Source organism: Stomoxys calcitrans, chromosome 1 (genome assembly GCF_963082655.1).
Source record: "Stomoxys calcitrans chromosome 1, idStoCalc2.1, whole genome shotgun sequence".
Taxonomy (NCBI): domain Eukaryota; kingdom Metazoa; phylum Arthropoda; class Insecta; order Diptera; family Muscidae; genus Stomoxys; species Stomoxys calcitrans.
Window position 1 is genome coordinate 2264683 of NC_081552.1, and position 8312 is coordinate 2272994.

Genomic DNA, 8312 nt, shown 5'->3' on the forward strand with positions numbered 1-8312 from the left:
TTCTAGGAGTCTCGTTTCCTTGTTTTTTACACGAATCCCCTTAGATTCCAAGTACCAATGCCGTGTTGCTGTACATGTTGTTTGTTTATGTGCCTCACATATTGATGAGTTTTGTTTGTAATCCCTGCATATGCAGCTATGCACATGCCATTGTACTGCTGTGGGTATTTTTACTCATTTCCATGTATTTGTGCGAGTCTTGTTTGTGATTTCAGCTAGTAAGTGGAGTTTTTAATATGCTTATGTACTTAAATATTCTTATCATCAACGATGAGTTAACTGTAACACTTTTACACTCTCTCGAAGAACTCTCGAGGACCCATCACCCATATGGCTCTTTACTCCATCTTATACGAGTCTGTGTGTATCAGCATGAGTGCATGTTAAGCAGTATTGGGACAGCCAACCACACCTTCAACATTGAATCTCTGTTTCTGCATATCTGACTGCATTGCCCTGGTTGGCATATGTGCGGGAGTTTTTGGTGTGGGGGAAGTACTTCGCGATAGGCGAGATGGCATATGGAGTTTGTCAAAGCATTTGTAAAGGAAAATTTTTTCCGTAATACGTCGTCAAGTTTGCACCTGTGTTCGAATCCTGGCGAAAACATCAGAAACAAAATTTCAGCGGTGGTTTTCCTCTCCTAAGGGAGGAGTTAGCTCATGGCAATCCAAACATCCCATTTACAACCAAACCGAACTACTCTAATAGCATTTACTTGTGCAAAATTTCAACCCAGCTCAGCTTCACTCCTTCCAATGTTAACGTGTTTTCGACAGACAGACGGACGGACATGGCTAGATCGACCTAAAATGTCACGACGACAAAGAATACTTATACTCTATGGGGTCTTAGACCAATATATCGATGTATTACAAGCAGAAATTTAGTATACCTCGATCTTATGGTGGAGTTTATAAAAAACGTTAGCAAGACGTGGTTTGAGGATTGAGGACTCATAACATTTAAATTTCCCTGCGATTTACAGCAATAGGAAGTTGAACAATTTCAAGCCGTCAGCTTTGTTCGTTGGCAGCGTTAACAGTATGGTTCGACAGACAGACTGACAAATCAAAATGCATTAATCGACTTAGAGGACGGCTTCAAGTGACACTAATAAAGCGCAGCAGGAACAGATGGATTGCCGGTGGAGCCAGTTGAGATTGTATGCATTATGAGTTTGTACAAACGACCACATTCGTTGGTCACATTTTTTATCCGATTTTGCTGAAATTAGGGACAGTGAGTTGTGTTGGACCCTTCGACATCCTTCTTCAGTTCACTCAGATCGACCCAGATTTGGATATAGCTGCCATATAGACCGATCTCTCGGTTTTTGGGTTAGGGGCCAGAAAAAACGCATTTATTGTCCGATGTCGCCGAAATTTTGGACAGTGAGTTGTGTTGGGCCCTTCGAAATCTCTCTTCAAGTTGTCACAGATCGCTGCCATATAGGCAGCTATATCCAAATCTGAACCGATCTGTCGATTTAATATTGTGGGCCCAAAAAAAGGTGCATTTTTTATCCGATGATGCCGAAATTTGGGACATAGAGTTAAGTTAAGCCCCTCCACGTATTTCTGCAATTTGGTCTAGATCGATCAAGATTTGCATATAGCTGCCATATAGACCGATATCTCGATTCAAAGTCTTGGTCCCAAAGAAGGCGCATTTTTAATCCGATTTAACTGAAATTTGACACATTGGCTTATGTTAGGCTTTTCGACATCCGTGTTGTATATGGTTCAGATCGGTTTATTTTTAGATATAGCTACTAAAAAGACCAATATTTTGTTATTTATAATTGAACAATGGCTTGTACTTATTAGTATTTGGTCCAAATCGGATCATATTTCGATATAACTGCTATGGGACATAAGGTATGCAACTTCACTGGATTTTGATGAAAGGTGGTTTACATATATACCCGAGGTGGTGGGTATCCAAAGTTCGGCCCGGCCGAACTTAACGCTGTCAAGAGGTGGCCTTGTTTCTAAACTGCTTATTCAATCCAAAGAACCACCGTTTCGGTTACGGCAGTGCCTGTGTAGCTAAAGTTGCTGACTATCACTACAAAGTTGTGGTTCCCAACATTCACCATTTTCTTTATCTGCTCGGTTGTACGTTTTCGGAGTTGATACCATCAATTTTTCCTTATCTCCATCTACTGCCAGACCAATTGTCAAAGGTTGCAGTTACTACCAGTGTTGCAGATTTTTGTAGGTTCCTGCCAAAATTGGTAGGTTTTTATTCCCTTAATAGGTTGGTAGGCAGACCTCAATTTTTGGTAGGTTTTTTCAACATATAAACATCCATTTAATTACTGAAATAATCGCCAGGGATGACTTAAAATGAATTATCTTTCTGTCGTTTCTATGTATTTGTGAGCAAAAAGGGCGTAAGTTCTGATATTGACTATAACTGGTACGATTATTAAGGAATTTCGTTAAATCGGGATCTGGTGAGTGCGATAATCGGAAAACATGACTATGTGGCAGCAGCATAGAAATTTGGTCAGCTCTGGTTCATACTCAGATGTTGAGGGGGTCCATGCAGCTCACTGTAAAGCTGGGTATGCACCTGAACCGAAATGTTCGGTTGCGACCAAGAAATTTATGTCACCATTGAAGAATAGTTGCGTAGAATACAAGATGGCGACAAACAACGATTTTTTAATTTTGGCCAAATCTTAATCCTTTTTAGCTAACAAAGTACATATGTATTAAAATATAATCTTTATTATTTACAAATAACTTAATTTCATGTTACATTGGCCTATCAAAACATAAATTTTCATTCGTAAATGCAAAAAAAATATCCAAAGTCTGTCATGTCACCCTGTTACGCAAAGAAAATTGCATTAGAGTTGCTTATCTGCAAGCGAAATATTCGGTAACGGTCACTAAAATTTCGCTTAGGATATGTCTAAGCATTTCTTATGGTAACGAAACGAATTTCGTCAGAGGTGCATAATGCCCTTAACGGCGAAAATGGGTAGTAAAAGTGCATTTCTGGGCTCAAACACTTAAACCGAGAGATCGCTTTATTCAAACTCGGCACGGTTATACCTTGAAATCGGAGAAAAAATACGGCATTATGAACTCAATATTTCTTTGCGTCCTCTTTGAGCATAAAGTTGCAGAGTGATTTCAACAAACAGACGGATTTCAACAAACAGACGGTCGGCCATGTGTAAATTCTCTAAAAGTAAAGACGATAGGACTTTGCAGCAAGAAAAAAGTATAATTGATGTCTTGCAAATGGAACTGCAAAATGGCCAACTCTTTGGTGGTGCGTATAAAAACATACGCCGCGTATTTGGCTTGTAGAACATTTGGTAGGTTTTGGAGGGGTTTGGTAGGATTTTTCTTAAATTTTTGGTAGAAAATAATTTTCTTGAGTGGCAACACTGGTTACTACTTCCGGTGACCGACCCATGATATCGATGTCGCTACCATAGACGAGTAGTGTGCCCTATCAATTCACATCTGTATCTCGAATAATCATTTCCAGCAGGATATCAAAGAGAGACAGTCTCCTTGTCTGAAACCTCGTTTGGTGTTGATTGTTTCGGATAGATTCTTTCCTATTTGCGACTTTTCAATGTCCAGCTTCCGTGCAGTGTCAGACCGCACTTTTCTCGCCATACTCAAACGGGTGCGAACCTATCTACAGCAAAGTAATGATCCGAATCCATATTTGCTCCACGGATCGATCGTACTACTAACACGGTGGATGAATGCCTTCCATCTATCACAACGTGATCAATTTGGTTTCTCGTGTTTTAATCCGTTGACAGCCATGTGTCTTTGCGAATTTCTTTATGTTAAAATCATAGAAAACCAACCCATTATCGGACGTTATCTCATAGAGGCCAAATTTTCCGATTGTTGGATAAAAATGGTTTCAATAAAGAGTCTGGACAATCCAGGTGCAGATCCGCAAATCGTGGTCCTTTTATCGTTTGCGTGGGTCGTCATACGTTCTTTATATTCTTCTGTTTCTCAAAGTAATTCTTACAATTTTCGGGAGCTTGCTCCAAGATCCGACGCTCGCCTCCAGCTGGCCCTAAACTGGCAACTCCGCTGCAAAAGACACCGTTAAAACTGTTACCCACCACCTCGGGTATATATGCATACCACCTTTCGTCATAATCCTGTGAAAAATGCATAATTTATACCCCCATAGCAGCTATATCGAAATACTGTCCGATTTGGACCAAATTCGGCACGGACATTGGGTGGTCTATGTCAAGTACAAGTCATTGTTCAATTTTGTAGAACAAAATATTGTTTTTTTTTTTAAGAAGTTACATCCAAATATAGACCGATCTGAGCCATATACGACACGGATGTCGAAAAGCCTAGCAGCCAAATCTGAACCGATCTGGGCCAAATGGAAGATGGATGTCCAATGGCCTAACACAGCTTACTGTCGCAAATTCTAGCAAAATCGGATAATAAATGGTATCATTTGTATACCATGGGAGTAGTATAATTGTGTAGACAAAAAATCTGTCATAATACAAAAACATAACGATTTAGTGAACATGTTGTTCACTTTGAGGTATTTGAGTTCGCCAACGACAGATGCTTATTATGATTTTCCATTACACTTTTACGCGTGAACTTCATATCGAATTACATACTTACTCAGAAGTGAACACATTTGATGGCTTGCAAACAATCAAGCAAATATAATGTAGCTGTTGTTTCTTGTTTGGCAGTTGTACCAGTGTAAACTTGGTAACACTTCGTGCCACCCAATGCACTCGGACGATTTATGGCCATGTTAAATTATGGCTTAATGTTAATCAGTTACAAGAGCCAACTAACGTTTTACTTCTTTGTATAGGGTAGCCCAAATTTCCAAATGACCGTTCCTGGCATCCATTTAAATTGTTCTTCCTCAACTACTCGACAGGCGATCGGCATGCGTATGTAAATGTTAAGGAACCATTTGATCGTCATCATCATTAGCTTTGTCATGATGTAAATGATGATGCTGACAATGATTATTTATGTCTGTTATGTTTGCCGTGCGCGTGGGTGTGATGGTGTGGATGTGCCGGTATGTGGTGTGGCATTTTTTCGGCTGCATTAGCATATGTCCCGCTCCCGCTTCTCTTGTACACAATGCATTTGATTGTGGTGCAAGCAACAGAGGCAAACAGGCACATTTTTTAATAGGTTTATGTTCATTGTCCAAATTGTTGCGACTTAAGCTGACTGACGCTGCTCTGCTCTGGCCTGCAAGGAGTTGCGCACAGTTGTATGAAATGGAAATTTATGTGATTTTCTAAAGCTATAAATTTTCTCAATGCACACAGCCTAGGTTAGCCGCGCGGGGTAGAAGTACAAAACGAAGAATCTATTAAACAAATTTTAACAACATTTTAACGAGCTCAGTCCCCTTTGCCGCTTGTCGTCTCTGGGACCAAGACCCCAAGAGTACTCAGGAACATGTGAACATACTCACATAAATACTTAAGTTTTACGAGATTGTTGCATACACGACACTTGCAGCAGCAACAATAATAACAACAACAATAAGAATAACTACAACATTCACATGTTTGTTTTTCAAATAAAACAAAAATTAAAATGACAAACATTGTTCGTTACATGCTACGCAAGAGCAGGATGGATAGATAGATAGATGGATGCATGGATGGATGCGTTCGATATTAAAAAAAAAAAAAACAACAACTAAAACTGATGCTAAACTGTATCGAATAGACAATCTGTGAGAATTTTCAGGCTCTCAAATTCTCTAGGCTGTTGTATGGAAGAATTACAACAGATTTTATTAGAAACCAAATTAAATGTGCCTTTTTATGGTCAATAGACAAGGTCAGTCGAAGCGGAGCTGTAACCAATATTGGAAAACCAAACAATCATTAAACATTGAGTCAAACAAACAAGCCGACGAAGAATTCACTACACTACCCAAAGCCAAATGACCCATCTCAACCCCTGCCCTTCTGCCAGTTGTTTAAGTCACTATCACTATGACTATCACAAACAGAGCATCCATCCATTGTGTTGGGCGAGACAACAGCAGCATAAGGCCTGAACCACAGCAAGACCAGTCTAAAACAGACAGAGATCCCTACCGCCTCAAATTATGGAAAATACTTAACTACACCATATGGCAGCGGTCCAACAACATGACCTGCCTGAAGACAGCATTGAAAAGCATTTTTCACGCATTTAACTCCAATGCAAGAGTGCGGCCGCCAGGGTTTGGTTAGCAGCTACCGCACTACCAGAATGAAATGCCTCTTTTTTCCCTCTTGGCTGACTCGCATGTGTTGCACTGCGGCTGCCTTTTTCCGCTCTCCTCCTTGTTAAAGAACAAACGATGTGGGACTGTTGAAGAACGCCGAATGTTAGAAAAGACCATAATTTTAATGCATTTCGGGATACTATTTCAAAAATTTGTTACACATCAGTTTAAGTTTTCTACACATGTTCCTTTGGAAATGGTCGACTGCAGTGTCGTCTCTATGGTGGTCGGTTCTAGTCTAGTTGCTACCAAAGGAAGTCCAGACATTAAACCGCGCCCTCGCATTTGATTCGATGCATTGCGCTTCATTAGATATTCATGTTACACTTTTTTTCTTGGCCATAAATTTTGTGGTCGGCCAGGCATTTTGGGCATTATAAAAAATGGCTTGAATACAAAGAATTGACATGATCCCCAACAAAACAAAGCATCGACGTTTATCTATCATGTAAGACCAATTATTTGTTATCAAGCGCTTGTTTTGATAATGGAGGGGGCGAGGTTTGAAATGCGGCTGGCATACTGCAGGTATATGATAATTGAATTTATAACATGGAAAAATAAAATATTTCTATAAAGAATTTTCTTCAAAAAAGGAGTTTTAGCCGAGTTTCACAGAAATTAAAGCAGTTTTTCGATTTATTAATATTTTTATTTTTGGGCCAAAAGTTACATTTAACATATGTATGTGTAAAGCTACATTTCCGTTTTAGAGATTTTTTCGGTTCTTTTAGAGGCTATTTGATTGTGAATTTAGAAACCAAATTTTTACTCCACACTCGAATAACAATTCAACTGCATTCCGACCGCACCACTTTCCCGTTTTGGGGGATTTTGGGTGGGAGAATTTTTAAGGCAGGGGTTTTAGGGGGATCGGCGTCTGCCTTGTACTTTTTGGCAAATGTTGATTTCTTATTCATATTATATTGTGCCACATCGTTTCTATCGGTTTACTCTGATCTATCTTTCATTTGAGGTCCATACTGCCCGGATCGGTCTACATCCCCATTTGAGTGGTTGTGCGGTTGTTGTTGTTGTAGCAGTGTGTTGCACACTGAGGCGACATCCCTTGCCGCTAAAGGACTCCATCGGGTCAATCCGGGACTTACAACCGGCTACCATGGGATTGTGGTGTTCGTGGGTTGGTTTTTTGAGGCGAGACAGCCCCCCGAGACGATGCCCTATACTTTGATACATGTCTCATATTCTACACCAAATTGCCTTTCATTATACCCACCACCAAAAGGATGGGGGTGTACTAACTAAGTGATTCTGCACCCCCTTAAAGTACTTATATTCGACTTCTTGAGCCCTTACAACCGCAATTTTTATCTGATTTGGCTGAAATTTTGCATGCGTTCTATTACGACTTCCAACAACTGAACCAAATTCGGTGCAAACCAGTCTATAACCTGATATAGCTCCCATGTAAACCGGTCTATCGATTATCCTTGTTCGGTTCCTAGAAGCCACAATTTTGCTAGTTTGACAGAAATTATACCCTTCAACTAAATTAAGTTTGTATAAATTTTCAACAGAATCCATGGCGGTGGGTTCCAAAGATTCGGCCCGGCCCAACTTAGCACGTTTTTACTAGTTTTATATTGGTTGATGATTTTGGGGTAAAGCCCACTCCCTTTCGATATCATAAGATAACGCCTGGGTTCGAATCCTGGCGAAACCATCAGAAACAAGTAAAAGCGTGTTATAGCCCATTTGCAATACCAACCGACCTACACTAATAAGAAGTATTTGTGCAAAATTTCAAGCGGCTAGCTTTACTCCTTCGGAAGTTAGCGTGCTTTCGACAGACAGACGGACGGACAGACGGACGGACAGACGGACGGACAGACGGACGGACAGACGGACGGACAGACGGACGGACAGACAGACAGACGGACGGACAGACAGACGAACAGACATGGCTAGATCGACATAAAATGTCGCGACGATCAAGAATATATACTTTATGGGTTCTCAGGCGAATATTTCGAGTAGTTACAAACAGAATGACGAAATTAGTA